The sequence below is a fragment of the Anas platyrhynchos genome, chromosome 3 (assembly GCF_047663525.1).
Source record: "Anas platyrhynchos isolate ZD024472 breed Pekin duck chromosome 3, IASCAAS_PekinDuck_T2T, whole genome shotgun sequence".
Taxonomy (NCBI): domain Eukaryota; kingdom Metazoa; phylum Chordata; class Aves; order Anseriformes; family Anatidae; genus Anas; species Anas platyrhynchos.
The window spans coordinates 8,465,237-8,492,963 of NC_092589.1; the positions used below are offsets into that span (position 1 = coordinate 8,465,237).

The window sequence follows — 27,727 nt, forward strand, 5'->3', positions numbered from 1 at the left end:
TCAGAGTGGCCTAGACTTACCATGCCATTTAGCAGCATTATAACTTTGATGGTCTATGTCAGGTCAGCCATTCTTAGGGAGCAAAACTTCCCAAATTTTATGGGAACTTTCCTGTGCCTTATATTAGAGCCACAGGAAACTACATGTATATCTACTTCATTCACTGTACACACACCTCTAGAATGATTAATTGATGCCTTTCTGCTGTGTTTTGGCCATATCGTGTCAAGCTAGAAGAGGAGAAAGAGTTGCTTAAACAACCCCCAAGTAGACAAATAATCATACTTTCTTCCAGCAAAATATTTTTTACCCCTCTTTTTAATCACCCAGAAGAAGCCAACAACATATGGGACGCAGGAAAGTTGCTCTCTGCAAATCTGTCAATCTCTTTTAGCGATGCCGTGCGTCAGCCCCAGCTCTGTTATTAACACAGCCTTCCCTGCGCAGCGCTGCCAACTGGCCCGCAGTCAGCTCTTCGCCACGAGACAAACCGTCTCCTGCTACTCTGATCTCTGAGCCTGAGGAGGGAAAGCTGCAAGGCACCACATCTCACGTGGCTCTGCTCCGAAGCCATGGTGCAGTCTCTGGTGCTTGCTTGGTCACCTGCTGGCAGCAGGAGAAGACAAATGAGCAGGCATCTAGCGTGGCTTTCCCCAGTGGCCACGCTCAGTGATGGGTTAGGGAGTAGACAGCAGTGGCTGGAAGGAGCTGCAGCCTCTGCTAACGGGCAATAACCTCTTGACACAACAGCTGAGGATGAGGACTGTGTCCTCAAGCCTCTGGGCTATGCCAGGAATGGTGGGTTTGGGAACAAAGCAGACCAAGCCCAGCGATTGTGCAAACCTCCTGGTGAAGGTCCCTGAGGAACGACACCCGCTCTGCCCCTTTGCACTGCAGCAGCTACAGCCTCAAGTGGGGAATGAGCAAGGGTCAGCTCCAAAGTGCTAGGGCACTTTGCGCTCAAAACACATCAGTGCTTCAAAACTATTGCTCCTGCCCTGCATGCATGAAATGGGAAAGCTCCCTTTTTGTTTCTGTTTCAGAAGATCTGGGCACAGAGGGGCAGCAGGCTATATACCTTGCATTTCTTTTGCCAGTGCTTCAGTAAATCACAATGTTCAGGATACTTCTGGGAAGCCAGAAACCAGCAGAGGCGATGGGAATAAAGGGTCACCTCTTCATGGTACTGCTTTTCCAGAGGCAGCCAACGCTCAGTTGTCAGGCCCACACCGCTGATGATGATATTTTCATCCAAGCCCCATTTTCTCTTCTGCCCATACAAACTCAAACAGCAAAGTCACTGCTATTACTTTAGTTTTTAATTCTTCCTGCTGAGAGCAGAACCTGAGCCCCTCCTCAAAACCACGTGCTCCCATGTTCTGGCACTGCCTGTTTTTGCTAAGTAAAGAGAATCCTCTCCAAATATCCATGTCTTTCTCACGAAGCAACGAGCCCACAGGTGAGCTGCCCAGCTGCCAGGAGCCTGGCTCCCCAGCCAGCAGGTACCAAGCTCTCCTCCCTCTAACAGCAGCTCCAGAAGAAAAGCAGACCCCAGGGATTTCCAGGGAGGGCAGGACCCAGAACTTGCAGCGGTGCAGTGGGGTTCATACATCTGTGCACACTGCTGCAAAGTCAGCAGGGTCAGATGCTGCTCTTTTCGAAGCTGGACAGGTTTCAAAGGGACACGAGCTGTCAGAAGAGGCAGGCGCTGGGAATGCCTCCAGCTCCCACCCCAAACCGCAAACCGAAATACTTCCTTTTGTTTCAGCATATGGCCAGCCCTGAGTCCTACACACATTGTAATGCCAAGAGTGACAATTAGTTTGGCATCCTGCATGGCAAAGGAGCCAGCAGGAGTTTTACCCAAACGAGAAGAGGGGCGAAGGCAGGCAGTGCAGCCTCCTGCCGTTTCAGTGAGCTCTGCACCTCCCCAGGTGCCATGTTACAGATGTGCCACCTGCCCTGATCCCGCCCAGCCACCACTTCACCCGAGACCACGTGCACTTGTACTTCACCCTTACGCTGCAGCGTACAAAGGACTGCATTAGGAGTATTTGGCAACCCAAGGCATTTCTCGATTACAAGTTTTTGCAGCAAATCCTAGGTAGGCTAATATTGTAGAATAATGTAACTGCAATCACCTGGTGTAACATTTTCTATAGTTCCTTTGCCAGTATCAAAGTACCCTGAATATATTCTCCCTCTCTAACTTAAGTCTTCAAAATTATACTGATCAGAGCAACCTGAATTTACGTCCTGACATGCTCCTGCATTCGAGAGATTTGCCCAGTGCTGGATAATAAGATTTCTCACTATAGCCAAAATCAAATTCCAGCTGCCTCTGCTAATGTGCAGCGAAGGTTTAGCAGTACAAAGCCATTGTTGTAAAGCAGACACCAGAGATAATTATATTAAACGGAAAGGGGAATTGCTACAAGCCTGAAATTAGTTTGCTGAAGATACCAGCGCTCATTTCCTTCCTCTGACACCAGAAGCCACCTCGTGTCCTCTAGCAGTCAGAGCTAAAGGCCAGTGGCTTTGCTGAGACTTCCCTGCCCTTCCCCAGCAGCAGGCTGGCTTACAAATCAGCTTCAGCCTTTCGTGCGCTAACCTTGGCGGGTTAAGGACAGGATGCTGACACCAGCACTGCAGTTTCAGAAAGATTTCCCATGTGGGTTTTGATCCATCTCCTGCCTCTCGGCAGGATGCCCTCTGGCAGACAGGCGACCTGAAGGAGTAAAACTCTTGGGCTGTCTGTGTGGTCTCTTTCCAAAGAAAAGGAGTGTCCCGTCTCACGGAAAAGTCGTTGATTGGATCAAGGAAGAAAAATCAGGAAGGAGCCCACATTCGGCAGGGTGCGTTGAAGAGATGTGGAACGCACGCAGGAGCAGGAAGGTGTCCGAGGGACCGGCAGGCGGTTACTTCCTTGGCAATGCGAGCCTGGCTCTGTTAAAGTTAGACTAAAATTCCCAAGGTAAAGGAGTTCCTTTACCTTGGGAATGGGTTTTTAAAGCATATGGCAGCAATAAAAATCCTTCATCTGTCTCCCACTGCTCCCCGTTAGCTGTTACTCTCGGGCAGCATTATCTCCTCCGAGCACCCTGCAGGCTGTGCAGTTACGCTGGTGGCCCCCCAGGAGAGATGGAGAATGACCTGCTGCAAACCGGGATTGCTGCAGGCTACTGCAGAACCGTGCACAGGTTTGCCAGGACACCTTGTGCTCCTCCTGCAGCCCTGCTGCTGGTACCACTCAGGGTCTCCTGTGAGCACAGCTGGAGGCAGCAGCAGGCTGCCTGCTCTGCTTGCCTTGCTAATGTCAGCCGACCTGGTTTAGAAAGCAGGCCATGACCACCCATCCCATCTGGCACACACAACAAACCAGTCGTGGTGTCAGAGGCTTGCACACCTCCAGCCACACCACGGGAACTCCTCAAGCAGTGTCCCCTGGCAGCAGGCACTGGTAGCACGCACACAGAGCTCAGTCGGCAGCAGCGTGGCTGAGCACGTGCAGAGGGAAAGGGAAAAATGCTGTCCCTCGGTCCAGCACTGAATGGCAGAGATTGAGGATCACATCCTTGGAGGTATTTACTGAATTCATTTTGATATCAGGCAATGAGTGCTTTAAAGAGGACCTTGGCTGAAACAGTCTGTCCTGTGCACAATTCACACTGGAAATGTCAGTGGATCAGAACAGACCCCTGCCTTGCTGCAGTCTGTTCCTGTGATTTAAGCAAAGGGCACCGGGCTCCTGGCAGCTCTGTTATTACATTGCTTTCCTTTCTGCTGTGCTGAGACATTTACTTCATCAGTGATGTCACTTTCAGAGAGTGGGTTCATACAGCAGAAGGAGAGAGATTTAAACTCACCCCCAGCCAGGAGAGCATCGGGGGGCAACAAAGGCCTGCAGGAAGGGGTGCAGAGGGTCTGAAAACTGAAAGCAAAGGCACGCTCAAAGAAGACTGTTTGGAACATAATAAATGGATCGAAAGCCAAGGTGATGAGCCCCCCCTTGCAAGGCTGGAGCAGCATGCCAAAGGGCCTGCAAGATTGCCCAAAGGGAATAATGGTAATAAAATAAGTGGTGATAACTGGGGCCAGTCGCAAAAGCCAACATGGTCCAAGTCTCCTGCAGGATGTCCCAGCAGGAACATGCCTCAGCTGGCAGAAAGGCTTTACTTATATTATAGCTGTGCCAAAACCCCATATGATAGGGATTGGGCTTCAAAGAAATGAACAAGAGACGTCGCACCTTGCTGAAGAAGCTGGGTTTGGTACACTCAGCACAAACCACAGAAGTTACAGTCCCAGTCCTGGGGAACTGTCCCCAGGGCAATACCTACAGGTGTCCTCACATGGCTCCAGCTTATCTCTGGGGAGCACAGGGATGGCCCTAACCAGCTTGTGTCTGTCAACAGGCACCTCCTCTGGCCAACGGCTTGGTCGGTCTGTTACAGCAGAAGCACTGCAGGAGCACCAAAAGGACAGCTGCAGCAAACCCTCCCCTTTGTCACCTGCCCAAGCCATGTTTTACACAGCTCTCACCTGGAGGAAACCCCCCATGGCTTGAACATGGAAACGCTTTTGTAATGTCTTCTTTTCTGTGGGGTTTGTGTTTTCAACTGCCTGTGTACATCTAAGACACGGGGCAGGAAAAAGGAGCTGCAAACACGGGTGAAGACCGAGCTCGGGGCTGGCAGTGCCACACTGCCCTCTCCTGCCGTTCTCCCCAGCAGACGCTAATCCAGCTGTGATTACTCTCTCTAGGATCTTTAAATCCTTCGGGGATTAAGGAGTCCCCCTTCCCAAATGAGGGATTCCTCCCTTAATCCACTCCAGCTGGCACAGCAACGCCAGGGAAAAGCAGCGTTTCCTGGGCAGCGGGGTCCTGGCTCTTCTGGGGAACGCTGCGTCCAACTGACCACGGCTCAAGAGCTCTTCAGCGTCACTCCCAAATCTGTCTGGCCACAGATCACAAATCATAGCCATGCCCCTGCTGCACCCTCTGCTAGGTGCTGCTGTGGGGTTATCTTGGGTCTTCCATCCCAGGGTGAAATTAGGTCTTCCATCCCTTCTGAACCTCGCTGCGCTGGAGACATCCCCTCCACACAGGATGGAGCCCTTGGGGTTTACCATCACTGCTCAGCACCTGGCAGCTGAAGCAAGTAGAAACAAAAACTGAGGAAAAGTGCCAACACTACAGAAATACAGTCTTATTGGTCCTTATCCTGTAGTCCCCTCTTAGAGGTTTTCACCAGCGTTAGCCTGCATTTCAGTGGCAGCCAAACACTGTAGCAAGGTGAGGATTTTTGACTTGATTTTCTCTCGACGGGTCTGTCTGAAAGGGTCCCTACCTGCTGTACCTGCCCTCGTTTGTAGGATAGCTGGTGGGGGAAAAGGACATCAACAGTGCAAGGCTGTATCACCTAAACCTGGAAGTTCAGTCCCCCCAGCTCCCAGGGTCATACAGCTCTAAGAAAGTCAGATTCCCTATGTAAAAAGTTATATGCATAGGAGATCTACATAAGAGTGTCTAAAATGTACACCAGGCCTATCTACACAGGAGAAAAATACCTTGATGCTTCAGGATCTAATGCCCGAAAAGAAACAACCTGTCCTCCAGCATCTGCTAGTAAGAGCATCCCGAAATATACCTGCTTTTATGGTTTTGGTGTAACTTGGGAGGGCTGGAGCACACTGCAGCGCTTTGCCTGTCTCAGGAGCTCCCCCCAGTGTGGCAAGAGGCAGCTCCAGCTCTTCCTGCACTCCTGGGCTCACACCCACAGCAGGTTTGTGCATGGCCCTTCCCAGCCCATTGCTGTCAGAGGTGCAGAAGACAGAGGAGGGCCCGGTGGATACCCCAGGACCCCCAAGTGTACTGGTTTGAGCCCCCCATTAGCAGCAGCCGCCAGCAGCCCTGGGGCAGAGCACCCTCCATCCCACTGCTCTGTGCCCATCTGCAGCAGCAGGGATGAGTTTTCTTTTAATCCGTTTTCACCCTGGCATGTTCCAGCTTAGTGCGTGTGCTTCGCTGGGGGAAGGAAGGCTTCGTTTGATTTGTGCCAGAGCTGGGAACAAAGACACAGAAAACAATCGCTCCCCCATTGCTTGGAGCCCAAGTGGGGCAGGGAGCACAGCACCAGCTGGCTTTTTTTCCTTTTCCCCCTCGTTTTCCCAAAGCTTTGCCCAGCTCTGTTTGCACATGGCACTAGCAGGCACTCAGAGGCAGCAGCATCGCTTTAAGCTTTGAACTGCCGTTTGCAGAAAGAAATGTTCATGCCGACAGGCTGATTGTCATGGCAACGAGAGATCCACCTCTGCTGTGGTACCGCTGCCGGAGAGGCGCATCCCAGGGGATTCAGCCTGCAGGCATGGGGGCACCCGACTCCCTGGGGAGCATCGCTGGGGCACAACGTCCCCCTTGTGCCACAGACCCAAAGAGAAGGTGGGGATGGCTGAGTTCTGCTGGCTTTGCCATCAGGAGGTACCGAGGGGGAGGTGATGGCAGTCACACCTTTGGATAACGCTAGGTAATGCCCGTGGACGTGATGAGTTGCTTGGATTTAGGCACAGGGCTGAGGGCTAGGAGACCTCAGTGGCTCCGGAAAACCAACACGCTTCCTCTTGCAGGCAACAGTGGAGAACCAAGGCAGGGTGGATCTGGTGGACTCTGAGAGTCCAGACACCCCTTATTTGCAGTTTGGCATCTTGTTAGTATAATCCCCTTCCTTTATCTGACCCTTCTCATTTAAAAAGAAAACACACTAAAGAAACATACACCTCTTACCGCAATACCAAGCTGTGATATTACAATGAGGATCACAATACTCATTATTATAATTGCTTAAGTGATGACAGTTGTGCTATTACTGATTATATCTCTGCTGTGCATGAGCCTTGTGTTTTCTGTGCCTTCCTGTTGCATGCACACAGAGCCATATGCCAGTTTTGATTTGCAAACGTACGATTTATAAGGTAAAATTTTGGAGATCTCAATCTATTAAGACTATGGAGCTACTAGCTGGGACAGATTTTTTTCTCCCTTGCTGTGATGTCAATAAGGAAGCAAATGTGAGTATCACCATCTGCAGCAGGTGCTTCTCTCCTCAGCTACAAGCCAAAGCATTCATCCAACAACCTGGACCTTAATAGTCAGGAGGTGAGAGGGTGAGAAGCATTACTGAACAGCCTGAGCACGGTGCCTCCCCTGAGAAATGCCACCTGCTGCCCCCAAGCAAGAGAACCCCAGAGTGCATATATTAGGGACACTGGTAGTATTGCTTCGGTACCTGGATGGCTCTCGAGAGAACAAGGTGATGAGGATGCAGCTCTGCTATTTGACAGGGGCACGCAGGTGCCCTTCAGAAGCTCACACAGATGGAAGTCGTCCTGGTAGGCACAGTACAGACGATGCACAGACAGTACTCATCGCTCTTGGGAACTGCCGTCTCGAAATTTGGTTATTTTCCACAAGGAAGCCAGTCAAGGACCTGGAAGCAAGTTGAGAGCAAATGATCCAGCAATGTTCTGCCAGGAAAACGTCATTAATACTGGAAAATACACAAGTACCCTGGCAATACAAAACATTAAATGAAATCAGTCACTATTTAAAGTCTACCATGGCTGTCTCTAAATAAACCCTATGGCACTGACCTCTCCCATCTAGCCGTCCTGGCAACAATTGCTGCTGGCCACCAGCATTCAGCTGGGGTCAGCTGGAGCAGAGCAGTGCAGGATCCCCCACCCCCAGAGCTGCTCAAACCCAGCAGTCACCAGCTAACAGCCAAGATGACAAGTTCTGGACAAGTTAAAGAGCACAAGCATCATTTACCATAGATGCTACATTGATTACAGATGACAGAAGCTCACCTGACCCAATACAGACACCAAAAGTCCTTTTCTTTTGAAAAAAATGCTCAAAATAATATGCCGCTTCTCCAGAAGACAGGCTGCTGTCATCTGTTCTTCGCTGGGATCTTATGGGCAAATACTGGGAGAGTTACGTGTTCTGCTCTTGTTTTCTATCACAACTTGTATCATCACACAAGAGCTGCCCATTTCACATAGGATTATTGGCTACAGTAAGACTTCAGTAATTGCAAATAAGGGCAGGATTTGGCCCACACAGTACATGTAATGGCTGGTCCCTATAATTGAAAATTAAGTGCATATCCATTGGTTTACCCACAGTAGTACAAAATAAATAGTCTAGCACAACATCATTTGGTCTTTGTGAATTTAATATCCCAGAAATCACTTAAAGTGTTTCTGGTTTTACCTACTTCGTGTTTCTCCTGAGATTCTGTGCTAATGCAGTGGCAATTTATTGAAATCCAGAGAAGTATTTGCTGCATGCTAAAGTGCAATCTTTTTTGTTTCCCAGGTGAACAGTTTCAGTTTTAGACTGGTTCTTTTTCTATACAGCTCCTCAGATTTACTTTCCCTGAGAATTTTTATTCATCTTTTGAAGAGCCATTAAGATGCTGTAAGCAAGAGGGAAAGCTTTCAGGAAGACCAAAGATAAGAACTTCTCAAGAACATTTAAAGCACAGAAAGTAAACATGAATTTCCTTGGTCTCCACTCCAAGACTAATAAATACAGTGTTGCTGTGAATGGTTAACCTTTGCTGATTGTACGTGATTTCTATAAGGCCTGCATTTAAGAATTCTACTGCATGGAGGTAAAAATAAAGGGGTCCCTGCACCTCACCCAGCTAGCACTGGGGTTTGCTAAGTACAAGGAACTTGCAGCAGATACAGCATCTTCTCACCTTGCTGCTTTAGCTTTGAAAGATCTGGAGTTGGAAAAGCAGGATGCTTATTACCAGTAAATAAAATGAGACAAGGCTGAGAGCTGCTGGTTAGAAAAACCAGAAGAACATGGAGACCATAAACTGGTTCAATTTGCTGATTTCAAGTGATACTAGCTTTCTGCTCCATAAACCAGTGTTGAATGCAATATATCTGATAAGTTTTTTTTTTTCTCTCTGTCTTTCTTTCTGAATCCAGAACAGTTAATATTATTTCATTCAACTCAATTTCACTTCTCTGCATGTTTAATTATGTTCTTATTTCTATCCCAGAGCTACTTGACACATGGTGCCAAGAAAACAAAACACAACCAAAAAAACCAGCCCAAGTAAGTCTTCTCGCTAAAGCAGCAGACAATGAGGAGTCAACATGAATAAATACACACATTTAAGCAATTACAGCTGAGTACGGGGTATGTCCTAATACTTAGTGAAGAGGCTATATTTAATTATAAATGGACATACTTAAGACATTAATAAATGAGAATGAGCTTTTTCATTAGGTGAATGGCAAATTCAGACAAAGAACCTTGGTTTAATATCACCTGGTACCAGAAGAACCTCCCCTTAAAGACCACTTGCCTACAAGCCCATTGATGAAACCAAGCCTCCTGCATCTTGGCCACTTTGAGAAATTCACCGAGGCTGCTGGAGAGCTGTGCTCACCAGCCAAGTAATTCTTATGCAGAGGGAAACAGCCACTAGTTACATCCCGGGCAAAGGGCTGAAAAACCTGGAGTACTGATTTGGCCTGATTTTCAGGCAACAAAATATTATCAAGAAATTGTTCCCTAAACAATCTTTAGGGAAGACGAAAAATGCTGGAAGAAGAGCCAAGACAGCCTAATTGTTTCCTTGGCTCTGCTCACACTTTGTACGCCTCACTGAGAGCAGCCTTAACAAGCATCCACTTAGTTAATGGTGGCTCAGTGACTTTAATTACCTACTCCCACCGATGCTCAGCTCAGTACAAGCAGGGGCAAACAAGAAAGGCACAAGCTAAGAGCTGGCTACGTACTGAAACAAGGACTTGGAATTGTCCCTCCAGAAAGATGACCAAGAACTAATCGAGGACAAAGTCTGAATTCAGTTTCTCTTTCAACACTGTAGGCATTCAGATCTTAGCGAATGTCAGCCATAAAGCACAAGACACTAATTTAATGTAAATATGTCCTTTTCTTTGCTGGGATGCAGCAGGAGCTATTTCTGGTTACAAAAAACAGCTATCAGTGAAAATAACCCGCATCCCAAAGCAATGATGAAACATGGAATTTATTCCATTGCACGGACCTGTTGATTAAGACCATCATTCATATCACTGAAAAATGAACTGCCATGGAGACAAACTACCCTGGAGCTTGCTCTTTCGTTCTGTAGTAATCATTCCACACAACGCAATTATCTTGAAAAGTTGCTGATGGCAAGGCTAAAATACAAAAATAGTCAAGAGCATCTCCACGAGCAGTTTATTGATGTGCTTGCTAAGTTTTCATGTACACATAGGCTGGGAGAGGTCTTTGTCTGCTTGTCTACATTAACAATTGCTGTGCATAAGAAAATACGGGCTTGATTGTGTTAATTGCGGCTCTTTCATCTTTCAGCTTCAAGCTGCATTATGACTGACCTAGCTTAAATGTGTCATGCTAAAGAGATCCAGAAACAGAGAGAGATAGGTGCCACAATCCTAGCCACTACCTTACGAGATGTTCCAAGAGATCCCTGCCCTGGGGCACGAAGGAAGAAGATAATCATATGGTCTGCACTGGACACTTGGATAGGAGCCATGGTGGAAGGCCACTCACTGTGCTGAAAATCCCAGGTTCCTACCCCTGGCCTCCTCGCTAGCTCACAGCATCTTTCATTCCCTTCCAGCTCACCTTGCTCAGCACCCTAACGTGGGAGCAGATCTCAGTACAAAGACGGTGCCTTTATTCTCAACATGTCGGGCACGGCGGGGTCAGGCAGCGCAGGGTCCGTGGGCTCGGTGGGCTTGGTGGTGTGGCGCTTCCTGGCTGAGTATGGCAGCAGCATGCCAAGTTGCCTCAAGGTGCTGGACGCCTACGTGCTCCTCACCGGCGCGCTGCAGTTTGGCTACTGCCTCGGCATTGGCACCTTCCCCTTCAACCCCTTTCTCAGCGGCTTCATCTCCACCATTGGCAGCTTCACCCTCAGCAGTCAGTGCGGCCCCTGCGCGGTTTCCCCTGGCAGCCAGGGCATCCCCTTGACAGTGCTGGTTTATGGGGACAGGACAAGGGGCAATGGCCACAAAGTGGAGCACGGGAAGTTTTGCACCAATACGTGGAAGAACTTCTTCATGGTGAGGGTGACGGAGTGCTGGAACAGGCTGCCCAGGGAGGTTGTGGAGCCTTCTTCTCAGGAGGTATTCAAGGCCCATCTGGACGCCTACCTGGGCAGCCTGCTCTAGGGAACCTGCTTTGGCAGGGGGGTTGGACCCGATGATCTCTTGAGGTCCCTTCCAACCCAGGTATTTCTGTGATTCTTCCACAGCCTGGCTCAGTCAGGGCACGTCATCGCAGGAGTGTGAGACAGGTAGGATGTCAGTGCCTGAAAGCCCTCCCTTTTAAAAAGAGTTGGGTTAACTCTAGTAATCTGAAAAGACGAGAGACACGGGGACATATTTTAGCATGTTTGCCTGGCTCCTGCAAACAGCATGCCTTCACCTGAAATTCAGGGATTCGGGTTCAGGCCAAACCCCTCTGAAGGTGCCAAACCCTGCTCGGGAGCTGGCCCAGAAAACTCAGCACTCAGGAAAACAGCACTGGCAGAGCACAACTCACCCACACCGGAGCACACGGGATTTTCCAGGTGAGGTGACTTGAGTCGAGGCTGGAATAGGCGGCAAATGCGCAGGGCTCTGGTGCCCTCTGGAGGAGAAGGGTGTCCACAGGCTGGAGCAAGGCCAGCAGAGGGCTGCAGACACTGCCCTGCTACACTGCAGGAGCCCAGAGAGGTGAGGGATACTACAAGGGAGATACTGAGGAAGAGGATTTAAGGTACAGCCAAGCCCCTGCAAACGCCATCGCCACCAACCCCTGAGCTAGCTCTGCCAGACTGGTCTCCAAAAACGACACTTTGGCGCTGCTCCGTAACTTGCCCAGAGAGGAGGAGAGACAGGAAATGAAATCAGGTAAAGCATTGATCATTGCAGGTGAAAAGCCCACCTAACACACACACACACGGCTGTTGCTATTGAAGAGGAATTTTGTCTGGAAGACTCACCTGCCACGGCTTATTAGAAGCAGAGTGCTTGTTGTACCTGCTCTCTTCACTGCAGGCAGCTTCCTTTGTTCCTGCCCAAACAAGCCTCTGTGGCAGAAGCCACTAAATATCCACTATACACTGGCACACGTAACTAGAAGATGTGTCAACAGGCAAGGCAATTTAATTTCAGTCGTACCATTTTTAACCCCCCAGCACCTGACCTTCAAGAAAGAGCTTGGCTCTAGTGAATGAAGAAGCACATCTGTCATCGTGCTAGGGAGAAAAGTGGGAGGCCCAGAACTAGAGCACATCCCTTTTAAAGTTAGCTGTTTGCATTTTTTGCTCTGCATTTTATAAGCTTCTGACTAAAGAAGATTTTCAGGGGTTCCTAAATGTGGTTTCTGCTTCAGCTTATGTCAATGTGGTGTCTGAGCACTCAAGTAAAGCCCATGTGTTTAAGCTGGAAAATCTGCATTAAATATAAAGTTGAACTGGGAAAGGAATTTGGGAGTTGGGCTCTTTTGCAGTTTGAAGAAATTTATTTAAAGGTGTATTTATCCAAAGAGATAGCGTGGCCATCACCCAGCAGTTCAAAGGGACAAAGAGACATGATGCTACTGGCTTCTTCCAGCGTAGGAAGAACACAGCAAACGGCCGGACCCAAATGATTATCCCAGGGTTGCCTCCATTAATTCTGTACTTTTTCCTGGTAAGCCCATCCATTTCAGTCCACTCTAAACTGACGGTCAATGACAGAACCTCAGGGAACAGCTGAGTCTGGAAAGGACCTGCTCAGATTATCTGGTCCACCTCTTCTGCTCAAGTGGGCTCGACCATGCCGTCCAGACTGTGTCCAGAGGGGTTCTGAATGGCTTCCCAGAGGGAGAATTTCTGGGAGCCACAGCACTGCCAGCTGTAGCAGTCTCATTGCAAATCTCCTCATAACTGGACCTGCTCTGAGCAGGAGCCTGGACTAGATGCTCACCTGAGGTTCCTTCCAACCCAAAGTATTTTACAAGTCCATGACAGCCAGGATCATAATTATGATGTCTTCTGTTGTAGACAAGCTTCCACAGCAGCACGGACTCACTTAAATCCTGGCTCACTGGCCCGTGAGTCAGCCTAGGGCTGAAGTTCAGAGAAAGGGAAAATGCAGATCTACAAGTCACTGGGCAGCTGCAGGGGATGCTCCAAAAAATGCTGGGCGTTCATGTTAGGGCACAGCTCAGGGCTGGGAGGGTAAGCCCAGAGCTACAGCCTGCTTGGGGGAATGCCAGGAATCAACAATTCCTGCAAGCAACACTGCCTCAGAAATAGCTTACCTCTTAATGGGCTGGGGATCCAAGTTGGAGAAGCATTTAAGGGAAAGCAGCAACATGCGTGGTGGTCTCCACAAGATCTACCATGAAACATTACTACAAGTTCCCAGTGGCTGGGAAACCCTCTGGCAAAATCTGAGAAAAGACACAAGTTTTCTATTTCTGCCAACCTATTATCTGACTTAATTAACACAGGACTTTGTTTGTAACGTAAGGACCCCAAACTGACTGATAATCCTTGTGAAGGTTTTAAAGATTTCTGTGGTATACATTAAAAATAAAAAAAAAAGGAATTATGTGCATTTAACTCAAATGAATATTCTAACTGAAAAGGTCAGTGCTTACGAGTAAACAAATTAATGAATTAGTGCCATCTGTGGAATATGTTTGACCTTGCGATGTATGTGCCCACAGCGTGTTTTTCAGACAGACACTGAGGGCCACACGTCTTTAAGTGACTCTTGGAGGAGCCATGCGTGTGTCACCAACGAACCGTATCCATACATCATAGCTTGCTACTGTGTCACTCCTTATTAATTGCCTCCTTCATTTTCTCCTCTGCTCCCACTCAGCTCAATTAGTGGGCTACAAGTGAGCACTATTGAACAGTGAGCGAGGAGCCTCAAGTAAAGAAATGAAATTTGCCTTTAGGAAAAAAAAATAATAGAATGGGAAGAGGAGCAGAGCATCTAACAAGGTATGTGGATCAATAGGTCAGCTATTTCTCGAGCTGCAGTGGAACACTTGGGATGTTCAAATCTGCCCAAGCTGACAGATTTTGTCTTTGGATTCACGTCTGGAACAGCAAAGTGTGCCAAACAGCAAAGGACATCCATATACCTCTGTTAGTAAGCCGCTTGGACCTTTTTGGGGAGTCAGAAAAGACTGAGCTGCCAGAGAAGAAGCAAAGGAATTGTTTTTTTACCCTCAACTATTGCCACTGGTACCAAAATGGAAAAGAAAATGCGCTAGGAGCTCACTATATTTATTTCCCTTTAGAAAGGGTGAGGTAAAAAGCATGTCAGAGCACTGCGAGATATAAATACTTGTGAACAGGCTCGTTTCTTAGCGTACAATTTCTCTGGACTAACCAAACTGGGATCAAAACCGTATTTCAAATTTTCTAGCAGTAAAAGAGTTCCAGAAAGAAACAACAAGTTTATTCTCCCCCCCCTTTCCATTCTTTCCCCTCTTTTTGAGTCTCTTATTTTCATTAACAATATGAAAAAAGAGTGAAAGAAGGAAAAGCAAACAAGAAGGGAACAAAGCAAAAATTGCTATTCCTGCATTTGGGAACTAAACAGTGCTTTGTGGCTTTAAGCGAACAACAGAAATCTGAATTTTTGAAGTCCATTTTTTCCATTCGTTGGGGAATAAAAGTCAATTCCCTATCCAGTGAAAATGAATTTCCCGATCAGGTGTGATATTTCCCGATAGGTCAGGTGTGATATTTTGCAGTAAGGATTTCAATCAAACAGGAGGAAAGAGAAGCAGCTTCAATAAGAGTTACATCCTGATGGCTCCCCAAAGCTACTGGATCTCCCGGACAGAGCTGCTGACCACCAAAGCATCCCTGAGTGCTCTCACTGCTCGGCAGCTCTCAGCTCTCTGCAACCTTCCCATGTGCAGCCCAAACCAGGAAAATGAAACTGTACCTGAACTTCCTCAGCAAAATGAGCCCCCAACACAGGAATGACACTGTAAGACCAATACAGGATTTAACATAGTGGAAGTGTTTACTTTCTGCTCAGTATTCCCTTTTCAGAGAGGGGTGAAAACCGGCCAAGCACAGCACTGAGCCCAGCTCAACCAGCACGCTGTGCAAGCAGAACAAACCTGGCCTGTAGCAATGGTGCTGAGTTACAAGGGCAAGCAGGCCTTGACTCGTGCTTTCCAGCTCCGTTTTCTCCTGGGCACCATACTGCAGGCAGCAAAAGCACAACCAAAGTAAGACTGATATTGTACAAGCTCACTTTAGGATAGAATAAATCTTGTAGTTAAAATATAATGAGAACAAACTATATGACATCTTGTTACCTGTCGACCTTCTGTTATGTTGAAGCATCTTGTTAATTGAAACATCCCGTTATCTGTCAACCTTCAGGTATGCTGAAACTTGAGCTAACTCAAGCCAACTCGGCATTCCTGTGGCTTGGAGAACAACTGATTCAGCCAACTTGGTATTCTTTAGCAAAAGGTGAAAAATACATCATGAGGAAGACCTACAGTCTTCCTCCCAAAGACCACTGCCCATGTCCTGAAGACCCCTGCCACAATTCTTGGGAGGCTTTGCACAAGGACTGATAAGCCTAATTAGCATACGAAGCGCGAGTAGGTGGGTTTAGGTAATGAATATGTATAGGCATTAATTGAATATTCATCATTTCGCTGTATAAATATGAGGCAGTTTGTTACTTTGAGCATGCACGTTAGGTGGAAGGATCCCCCATGCATCCAGCACTGACAATAAAGGATACTTCGTCACTTAGAAATTTTGGCTTTGATCTTTGAATCAAGACCGCACCAGCCTCAAGCCTTGGGCCCAGCCATGGACTTGCAGCTGCTTGATGGCACTGCAAAGAACGCGGATTTTAAGAGAAGCACCGCTGTTCGTTGCTTGGTTAGCAGCACCATGAATGCTGTGGTGGTATCAATGGGAAACCAGAGCTTCAGGATCTGTTCAGAAAAGCATTAAGCTAAGTCTCGCTCATTATACAGAGGCTAACTGCACTCTTAGGGTTTTTAAAATGCTAGAGCTCCCTACAGCAGGCATTTTGAACTGCACAGTCAAATCAAGCTGTTATAAATGAAGTCTCAACTCAATCTGAATTTAGTAACATTTATACTTATAAAAGGTATAAAAGCTACAAAAGGTATAAAAGGCAAGTAAACAGCACTGGGTGTGCGGGGAGTCTACGCTCCACCAACACGCACACACAAACATCAAACATTCTAAACATACAGAACATTGCTTTAAATACTAAACCTGAGTATGCCTATACATACGTACAATCAGGAAAGGTAACAAACAATCCTTTAAGTTCCATGACTTAACAGTCTCCATTTTCCATTCCTTTTGAACAAAATGTCTCGCTTTAAGTTGTCAAGCAACTCGGTCTTCGGGCCTTATGTATCCCGTTCTTCCCGGATCGAAGAAAAGCACATCCATCTCCTTTTCAACACCAATAGGCCTGGGTCAAAAGGCACGTCCAGGTCAACAGGGGGCATAACAGCAAAAGCCTTCAATGACTGTGGCAGCAGAGGGGCCCATGGCATAGCAGTCGGATCAGTAGAGGAGCCCGCAGCTCCCTCACTGTCTGGCAAACCACACGTTTCTGACTGTGGTCCCACACAGCTCTTTAAGGCCTCAGAGACTGCTCGCCAGGTGCCGAGCAATCCCACTGCAACCTTGCCCTTTTTAGTTGCAGAGTCCCACACCTTGACCTCAGCTTGGTCCCATATTTCAGGCTCATAAACTGTCCGATTGTTAAGAAGGAGAATAAGCTGTAAGGTTACCAGGACAGTCTTTGTTCCTGAGGACGTATGATTCCCCATAATGAGCAACTGCTTACCAGCGAGAGGCTTTACATATGGTTTACATATGTATAGGCATACTCAGGTTTAGTATGTAAAAGCAATGTTCTATGTATTTAAAATGTTTGATGCTCGTGTGTGCTTGTTGGTGGAGCATGGACTCTCTGAACACCCGTGCTGTTTACTTGCCTTTTATACCTTTTATAGTTTTATACCTTTTATACTTTTTATATAAGTATAAATATTACTAAATTCAGATTGAGCTGAGACTTCATTCATAACAGTTTATATCCTCAAGAAACAGCAAGAGCAGATCCCCGTTCTCCCACAAGAACAGCTCCTAGACACGCACACAAGAACGAGGGGAAAACAGTCACCCCTGGGAGCCCTTTTGCAAAGCCAGCCCTGCTTTTAATGCTTTTCCCCAGCCTGAGACGAGGCCCCGGGCGGATAAATCAGGCGGCCATCCCCGGGCAGCCCGCAGCCCGGCCGGCCACGAGGTGGTGCCCTTGGACCGCCGGGAGACGCACTTTTAAAAAAATTCTTTTTTTTTTTTTTTTTTTAAATAATAAAATGCCAGGTGCTCTCACTCTTCTTTTTCAAGGCTTCAATACTGAAGGGAAGCACCGAGGCTTTTAGCAGTCAGTAAATCTAGCAGACATCATATTCCCCCCCCCCCCTTTTTCTTTTTTTCTTTTTTTTCTTTTTTTTTCCCCCCACAGCACGAGGACTGTAGGCTCGTTGTGGCCAAGCCTGTAGAAGAGGTGAGGCTCAGGATGCCTCCTGGAAGCCTCCTGCGGTGCCCCCATGTTGCCTGTGCCCCCCCAGCCGAGGCAAGGAACTGTCTGCACCACCAGGCACGTTCATCAGCTGTCCGGCCTTCTGGCAAGGAGGGTTGGAAGATTTTTAAAAATCTCTCTTTGGAGAATGCAGCCAGCAGGTCTGATTCTCTAGATCTACCGTAATTCAGTACTGAGCTGAATTTTAAATAGGACCCCAGAAAACGCAAACGGAGCCCCTTCCTCCCATCAAAAAGTGCTCCCAACAGAAGCCTCTGGGTACACCTGAAATCCCCAGGGGAGCCTTTACACAGCCCCACATGCACTCGGACTCTGTGTCTTTGCTCTTTCAGAACAACCATAAACATAACTGTAACAGGTACACTGAGCTGAACTCCAAGTGGGACCTTGGAAAACACGTTAAGTCCTTGTATTAAAGCCCACCTGCGTGCAGATACCTGCACCCCAGCACGCCACTCCTACCTCCAGCTCTTGCAGTAATGCTGGCATCATGGGATCAGCTCCCAAGGGGAGCATTCAGCAGACTGCTGCCAACACTTGGATTTCCAGATGCAGGACCAGGCAGAAAAACATTTTCAAGGCATTGAACACCTAATAACGATGACAGAAGCCAGCAGGTTCTCAGCACTTCTGAAAACCTGGGTTACTAATTACAGTGCCAAAAGCCTACCAGCAGATGTCCACCCACTGAGCAGTCACACTGCTGCTGTCCTGTGCATTTCCACAGCACCAACCTATGCCTGTGCTCAGCTAAAGCACCATGCTCACACCAAGTGGTTACTGAGGCCCATCCTCAGCTACAAAAGTATTTGCACATTGACTTCAGAGAGCCTGGGTGTTTTTTTTTCCCCTGCTTTTGGTTTGTCAATTATTCAATGGGAGCAAGAGTTGCAGAAAGCACTTGCTTTCGCTCCTCCCTATCTCCCTGTGTGAAGTCTCTCTTGGTCTGCTGCCTGCTTCATGTTTATAGCTTCATATTAACAGCTATGAACCTTCAGTTTTGGCCAGTAACAGGGCTGCAAACACTGATGTTTTCCAAAAGCTCAGTATTTTAAATTACCTTGTGTACAGCCTATTTCTTCTACTGCCAAGAAACCAGCAGGATGCTTGGCAGCACTGTACTCCTTAGAAAGAGCATGGTGGGGAGTGAATTATTAACACTCAAAAGGTACCTGTTATATGGGCAGGCACATACACAGTAACAAGCAATATCCGGGCAAATGCAAAGTATGAGAGCAGCTGCTCAAAGGCATGCCCGTGTAAAGAGGGTCTCCAGATGCAACAGGTTGGGCTCATACTCATTGTGTCCTCCTGCAGGAGGAGGAGACCTGCACGTCTGAAATAACACTTCCCCAGTGACATATGGGGCTGCTTTAAGCCTTGCGTCTACCAGTGCTACTGGTAACACGTGGCATTGCTCTGACACCCAGCTAATCTTGTGCATTGCTCACTGCTGTGTAGAAGCAAACGTGTGTGGTAGACAGAGTTTTACACAGAGCCTAACACACGCTGGGTTTGCTGTTCCTGTCCAAGGTGTGGAACAAAACTTGCCATCAGCAGCAGCACTGGCAAACAAAAACATCCCTTAATGATGCATTTCGCTGTGTGCTCAGGGCCAGCACAGCCTTATTCATGTTTCATGATGACTCCACTCACGCTGTCGGAGCAGATTTGTGCTCTTTGTTTTAATGTTTCCGGACACCAGTCCCACTGTTGGCACAACAACTTGCAGAATTAATTCTCCAGTTGTGTGGCTGGCTGGCACCAGCAAAGGTCATAACTCTTCACTTAGCAGATGTTACTTTACATTAGTCAGTTGTCAGATATCAGAATTATTTTTGTTTCCTGACAGCACTGTTCCTATTAGTTTATGTGGCCTCTGCAAAGAGGTCTGTCCCCATTTATATTCATGTCTGCATGAAGCACTTGTAAGCGAAGATTTGCATTTAGTTTACTTTTAGCTAAACCCAATTTTCACAGTGTTCATTAGTGCAGTAACTACAGCACTGTCTAGAGCCACTCAGACACCTTACAAATGGTGCTCACTACATAAAGTGCGACTGCAGTGTCATTTATTTCTTCGCTTAAGCACAGGAAAAAAAAATCCCTTTGACTTAGCCTTCCAAATGCCTTTGTTTTTAATACTGCTCCAGGGTCAGTAATTGTGTGCCTCATAGGGGAGGCCACCTTCTTCCCCTGCTTTCTTTGCTCAGGTGCCACCTTTATTTTGTGGGTTTGCCTGCTGCTTTTGCCAGGACAGCAGCCACATGCAGACCATGCTCCACTGCCCCAGGAAAAAGAAATGCATCTCCATCAGAAAATTTTCATCTTCTCTAAGAAAAGTTTGGGAGTGTTTGTCACATTACTTTCTGTACCTCTTTCTCATTGCCACAAACAAACTACTTCATTTGAGTCTTCATATTGGCATAAAAGCACAGCTCAGAAAACAGTGAAGCTGAACTGCAGTGTTAAAAAGAAAACTAGGAAGTTATTGTTACACCAAGAGCTTGGTCTTGAAATCAGCTCTGGAAGGTGGTGAGAGAAGAGAGCAGTGGGTTTGTGCTTATTAGATTCTCGCTCTTATCCAAACTGTATTACCCATAAATAAGCTTAGATCTGCTTCTTTTTACTTTCCTTGAATTTTGCCATTGCATGAGAACCTCATAACAGAGCTGCAGTAATATGATTAACCCGTAGTTAATTACTATGGCATTTCAACCCTACTCTGTGTGTGCTCAACCCACTATGGTCAACCACAGACCTCTGATGCTCAGGAATCAGACTCCTGCCAGACACACTGCAGAAGAACATCAGCGTTGCATGTCTGGATGTGGTAAGGTAGTCCATAATTATGGACAGTAATCAAGAAAAACCACAGCAGACTTGGCATTAGGGAATAATTCAGCACCCAAGAGCCCAATGAAAAAAATAACTTATCCTCAGCATGCTGCACTGCTTCTTTTGCCATCTTTGTCCTTCATTTCCAGGGTTGTTATCAGGATATGAGTTTTAGTTTTGTAAATGCCCATTATTAACTCATTTCTCCAAGCACTGCAGATTAGTACTTTCAGATCCCCAGACTTTGAATCTCCAGCTTTAGCCTCTGGAATACCGAGCATATGTTTTTTGCCTTTTTTTTTTTTTTTTTTTTGAGGGGCAGGGATATCTCTCCCCCCCCCCCAAAAAAAAAAAAAAAGAAGAGTATGTTTGGTTTCAGTATATTATATGATGCACATTGATCTATCAAAATGAATGAATGACTTAACTTCACCTTAACTCTCTGTTAGGATCAGGGTCTCTCTGTTACAGATGGGAAGAATAAGGCAGGGTAGAGAAATCTACTACAACATACACATGCCCTTAAAAAAAAAAGCCAAACACCCACACACAGCACAATAAAAACCGACCTCACCACTCTCTGCTTTTTATACACCATAATCACAAAAGGACCTCTGGAAACTGCACAGACTGTCCAATTTCCCTTAATTAAAGTTAGGGCACATTCTTTCAATGAAATGAGACTAATTAGGGTTTATCAGCCGACTATCACTAAAACTCTGTGCTGCTGTAGCTGAGCTGCCTGCCACACACCACATGGGGTAACAATGTGGTTCCCCAGTTAACTGGATATTAACGCAGTGTGCATTGCCGTGGGATTCTAGATGTTACCAGAAGGTAACAGCTCACAATTCACTAGCAGCCAATCTGTGCAATTTTCTTTGATGCACCTTATTAAACGCCTACAAGGCAGTCAAATGTGTTATCAGAAAGAGGAGATTTCCCCCCACCAGGTTCAAGTCCCGTGCTTCACAAGGTTTTACTGCTATGACAGATGAGTTACTACCAGGCAGAAAGGAAAACTTCGTTCTGAAATGCACTAACCCTGAGCAGGGAGGGAGGAAAAAAAACAACAAAAAAACAGCTCAGTCCCCAGAGCAAAGCCCTTTGACAAGCACTAAAGAAAAGAGACTTACACCATTGGCTTGGCTGAGGTCCATCCAGCAGACAGAGGTGGTGACACACCAGCCCAACAGCTCTGAGAAGGTTCTAGATGCCCAGAGGTGACCTCAGTTAGAGCCAGCAGGTGTGGCTGAGCCCCAGGTGAGGCTGTTCAGGGTAACGTGGCTGTCAGTGCCCTCAGGGTCCTGGCTTGCTGCTGCAGTTGCAGGCCCAGGACATCTGTAAGAAAGCAAGCAGAGGCATGGACTGATGGCAGAAACTCAGTGGCAAAGGGCTGTGAGCTGAGCCTGGTGTTAGGGAGAAACAAACTGTGCTCCAGTGGCAAAAAGGTTGGTGTTTTGGGGGGCTTTGCCTTAAAGCTGGGCCTAGGAGGCAGGTCTGTTACTTTTATTTGTATCTGGCCAGATAACTCAGAAGCGCCTCTCCAGAGCTCCAGCTGGCATCAATAATTGCTTGGGCTCAGGAAACCTTTGGACTAATATAAGACCTCTGCATAAGAGTGGCAGCTCCTTGCACATGTACAAAGTGCTCTGAATGTTGGAAAGCAAAACTGCTTTTATGTTATTAAAATTCATCAACACTCATCACCCAGTCTTCACAAACTTCACTTACCTCAACAAAAAAAAAAATCTCCACACCAAAGGTCAACATATCATCACACTGCCAAAAAGGTGAAAAATTTACAAAATAAATTGTACAAAACAGGATTCCTATCTAGCTTACACGAGACAGAAACTCTTACAGGATGTCTCCATCGAGCTTCCCATCTGGGCAATGACTGTGGCACCTTGCTTCTGAAGGAGATAAGTCATTTTGGTGGGGAAGTCACTCCACAGTGAGGTGGCTGTGTTGACCTAGCACACTGCCCTTTCACATAAACCTGTCTTTAAGCATCCCTTGCTCTGAGGGATGAGGAGAGGGAAGGGAAAACTCACCTGGAGTTAATGCCATATATCATATAAAGAGGTGAAGGAGAGACAGCTGACAGACAGCCAATATGCTTTAGCTGAAAAAGGAGAATGTCAACAGCACAGAAGTCGTATTTTGTCTCTGGCAATCCCTTGATTAAAGTAACCTTTTCTTTTATCTACCTGACTCGAATAGCTTGTTCTGAGTGCCCCTGTGTTTGACCCCACTCTGTGGGAATTGCCCCGTTCCTGACACACTGAAAATCACACATGCTGTTTGTGAGCTCTCCTAGAGCACTGCGTGCCTAAATGCTTGAGCAGTGACGCACGCTGTGCACACCATGACAGACACTGAGCTTTAGACAGGGACTAGCCCTGGCCTGCAGGCAGAATAACCTAAGCTGCCTTTTTGCATGGCAACTTCCCATAACTGTTTTAGGAGAACAAATGTAAAAGGAAGAGATGGGCATCAGGGCCGCCTCCTGCCCAGGCTCCTGGCTGGAATGGGCAGGGGGTAAGCAGTGCCCAGCAGGGTTTGTTTCAAGCACGCATGCCATAGTACTACAAAAAAATACTTTAATGTGATAGATTAAATATCTCTCTATATATCTTTGGCCTTGCGAAGAGTTTACATTAACAAAAAGAGCAAATAAGCCATCTTCTGCTACACATTTGTACAATGCACTGATGCAGCACCTAATCCAAACCAAATCCTGCAAAACCTCTGACTCCATCTGTTTCCTTCCATCCTCTCCTCTGGGCTTGGCTCCAGCATGGTTTTGATCTGTTTGCTCAGCCCCCTTTCCCTCTCACCTGCCACAGCAGGAGCAGTAGGGCTGGCCTAACCCCATGTATTTCCATGAGGCACTGCTGATGCTCAGCTCGGCCTTGGACTGTCTCAGATGGATGGTTTGTCTCCAACACTATCTGGTTCATGGCAGGCCTGATTTATCAGCCAACCAGACTTCATGGTGTCTATAGAGCCTATTTTTGGAGAGAAGGCTGCTAGCTTGGACAAAATATTAAAGTATCTTTACAGATTTTTTTTTTCAGCTACTCCTTCCTTTCCGTCTCTCCTCACTCCTTGTCCATTATGACGTCCCACTCCAAGAATCCAGCATTAGGCTCCGAGTAACATCAACAGCAAAAACTGCAATATAGAGACTATCCATTATATACATCCTTTATATATCCATATCCATCATCTGTGGCTCCTCTTTGGAACCTTACTCACTCCCATCAATTCTGGTGTGAGTGATTAAGGACTGCACCATCAGTCTCCACTGCTTCATAGATACTGAAATATTATTTGGAAATTAAAATGCCTTTTTTTTTTTTTTTTGGTGACATAGAGAAACAGGAATACTTCCCATTGCAAACAGTCCTCTAAGTCTTCAGCATCACCCTGGGAGAACTTCAGTTATGTCTCAATTTTTAAGCTACACCGAGAAGTGGGAATCTTGTGGCTGATAATAGCTGAACCATTATTTTAAAGATAAAAATGTTTAATGTACAATAACGAGTCATGTGATGAATATCCAAATAAACAACATTTTCTTCAGTTTTACATTCCCAGAAGCATAGAAATTAATGGTCACTCTAGCTCAGGAATCAGTCAATTACAGTGCCATACTCTGTAAGAGTAGATTTTATTCCAAAAAAAAGAAAACTAAGCTTAAAAATGCTCAGAGACACTTAGTGGTTTCTGATCACTATGAATTCAATGCACCTTCACTCCATTAGAGCTACATAAAAGAGATGCAGAGCTTATGCTTGTATTTAACTCTAAGTATAGATGAGCTATCTTGCCATTTCAGAAATGAAGGACGGGAAAAACCAAGAAGGCAGGTATAAAGATTTTTTTTCATGGGAGTGTGGGGGGATTAAAAATAAATAAAGACTAATGAAATCATCACAGTTAGGAAGCTTCTGAAATGGCATGCGTCACCTGGCTCCTCTCAAACATGGAGTACTTCGTGCCGTTGCAGCAATCAAAAATGCAAATAGCTTTTGCAACCAAATCAATAGTGGAGGAACGTTTTGGTGGACAAACATTTCTTGGACAGCAGCTTCTGCTGATAAACAGCAGAGCTGCCCACAGGGAAAACAGGAGGCAGGAGCAGGAAGCAGCCATGGTGAGCCATCCTGCACCCACCCGGTTCATTGTATCTGCAGCTGCAAACACAGGCACCCACTATGGTGGGGCTTCATTCTTGTGTCACTGCCTCCCAGAGGCAATGGCTGAAAACAAGCCACACACTGGAGCACGTGATAAATAATTTTGCTAGTTAATAGTGAGAAACAATGCCTGCTAAATGCTTTGTAAATATGAAACAGCAAATAATGTGCTCATATAGAGGTAACAGCAGGTGAAATCATCCTTGATATTACATCCAAACCACTTTCTTTCATGGCATATATGACTGGAGATATATAGCTATGTGCTTAAGTGTGCTGTCAAGGATGTAAATCCATCCTGAAAATGATGGGATATTCCAACCATAAAAGTAAGGCAGAGCAATGAGGTGAGACCCGAGGAGAAGTCATTGACATTCCTTTTTTTATCCTTCTTACTAACAGGCAGGGAGCTACATTTTGTTAAAAGAGATACATGTAGTGTAACACCAACTAAGAGAGCTGTCTTGCAGAATGACAGGAGGCTGATGAGGGCTGTGTGCAGCTGAGGTCTGCCTAGGTTGCTCCTACCTCCTGCCCCAGGAGCTGGTCCAGCTGACCAGGAGTGGGACTGAACCCTGAAGCTCTCCTCTCATTAAACCATGCCCAGGATAACACCATATTCAATCTCCAAGAAGCGTGCCATTTCTTGATTTACATTAGCAAGTGTTTTGAATACAGGATAAAAGTCATACAGATGAAAAATAGTCTTGTTTGTTTCAAATATAGGTAACAGATAATCAAGGGAGTTTTTAGTGGCAGAGAAATGAGTAACAAAGAAAGGATTGTTTGTAAAAGAAGCTGGTACCTGAGATGCCAGAGGTGAGGATTTTGTTTTCAGCCTGTTGAGTGACTGCAGAAGTGCCAGTTACAGTGATGGCCTGACAACATCATATTTGTGTTACTGAAGCTTGCCAGAGATTCAGCACAGCAGAGCTTTGCCCAGCAGCTTTCAATACACTGTTTTACCTATTCATAAGCAGGAGTTAACGATGAAAGTTTTGCAAAATATTTTGAGAGATTAGGAGGAAGGCTTTGTTCATCTTTTATTAAAGCCTAGCAAAGAACAACCCTGTAATTTTAATAGGTAGGATCAAGCCCTGATCAATTCATTATTTGTAACGACACACAAGACAAGATTAGAACTGGGTAACTATAGAAACATTTAAAAATTAAGTTTGCATATGTGGGGAAATCCCAAAAGAATCATAGGTTTAAGAAACAAGATTCTAGTAGTCCAAATCTGTGTTGTTAAGCTTAAAAAAAAACAGTTTCCCAAGTACATATTATGAGAATATTCATTTTGCTTCTAGCCCAGCACTAAGGATACTATTTTCCTAATAAAGAGATGTTGGAGGTCCAAGGTACATTTCTCATAACTACAACCAAAAGCATGTATTTTCTGAAAAGGAAAACCAAACGTGTTATTTACCTACAAATACTGCAGCACACAGATCAATACAGAACAGCAGCAGACCTCTCCACTACCACACAAAACAGGTTGTCTTATCTAGGACTGTCCCACCCCTGTACTGGGATTTTACCTGTGATAAAGAGCTTCCAACTGCTGGGCCAACTGAATGCCTCTCTGCCAGCCAAATGTTAATTACCATCATCTGAGTCTCATTTGCTCCTCCTTTTCCTTTCCATGCTGAGTAGCTGTCTGCTATTTTGCTGTTTGAGTGGTGTTAATTGAACTGACTTCCGAGTAAGGTTGCTGTCATTTGGTCATTGCCACCACACTGTGGCTGCTGGGTTCAACTATGTGTTTCCTGAGGCTGAGCCACCTTTGCAGTACCCTACCTTAAGCATTGCTGATTCCAGCTGATCCAAAACAGGCAGTATCGCATACTTTAGGGGTTGTTTCCTCCAACCTGCAACCCAGGAGGAGTACTGACAGGTAGAGAGATGAATTGCTGCTGACTGAGCCTCTTTCACAGGGGTATGATGTGATCTAGGAAATGATTACCGCAGACTGTGTGCTAATAATTCATCAGAAGAGTAGGATCAGTGTCTTTTCAATTAACAGAAACACTGACTGCTGCTAGCCTGGGCTGGTCATAACAGAGCATATCATGAACTGTTGGATGTTGCTGGTAGAATAACATCCTTCAGATAGAAAGGAAAAAAACAGAGACTGTGGGCTGGGCTCTCATCTTGCATGGCCACGTATTCTGAACATGCTGCTCTGCTTACATCTCTGTGTCCCTTGGTTGTTATTTTTCTGCCTCCAAAGTTTTTCTGCATTCTCAGTGAAAGCAGTATGAATCATTTTCAATCAACAGAGTATCTTCCTGAGAACTAGAATTTTGAGGAAAATTAGTCAAAGTTCTTTTTTGGTTCCAATGTTGTATGAACTAACTGAATAGTAACAAAAATTATAGAAATAAGGTTCCAACAGCAACATAGGCTTTCTGAAGTATCTTAAATAGTCTACGCTGTTTTACAATGCTCTTTTTACAATGAACACATTTCCTAAACAACAAAGCTGAGTAGTAGAAAGCTGTATCGTATGTATCAGCATGCAACAGACCGTGGTTGAAATCTTCAGTACAGACCCTGGCTGGAGCAGAGGAAGTCAATGGAAATTTTGGCACTGATTTTAACAGATCTGGGTTGTCAACTTGAACATTTCCACTTCATGGCTTCTGAGATGCTTTTTGTAGGGAGCAGAACAACTTTAAAAGCTGTGGGGATAAGCTAAGCTCCTGTTTGTACCTGCCTGGCCTTTAGCTTCTGAGTTCAGTCAGCAAAAGCTGTGTGCACTTCTGAAAATCAGAGCTGCCACAGCCCAGCTCCTTCCCACTGACGTAGTACTGCCATCCAGGGCAATACTCCCATCCCAGGCTGGCTGAAAGCTTGAACTTTTCAAGTACACCCTAGTTAGAGGAAAACAAAAACTTCTATTTCAGAATTGGAACTCCCTGACAAGGCTTGAGACAAGCAACAGTATCCTGATGCCCTGGGCTGAGTGTTGCTTCCCTGCAGCAGAGCAGACTGGA

At 46.2% G+C, this 27,727-nt stretch overlaps 1 long non-coding RNA gene across 1 annotated transcript; it reads right to left on the minus strand.

Moving 5' to 3' along the window:
- Positions 1–26,285, minus strand: LOC110354506 (uncharacterized). Its single transcript, XR_002406576.4, has 4 exons — positions 26,158–26,285; positions 21,657–21,861; positions 7,287–7,487; positions 1–5,153 (listed from the first exon to the last, which is right to left on the minus strand). It is a non-coding gene; the product is annotated as an uncharacterized lncRNA (long non-coding RNA).
- Positions 26,286–27,727: the final 1,442 nt, after the last annotated feature.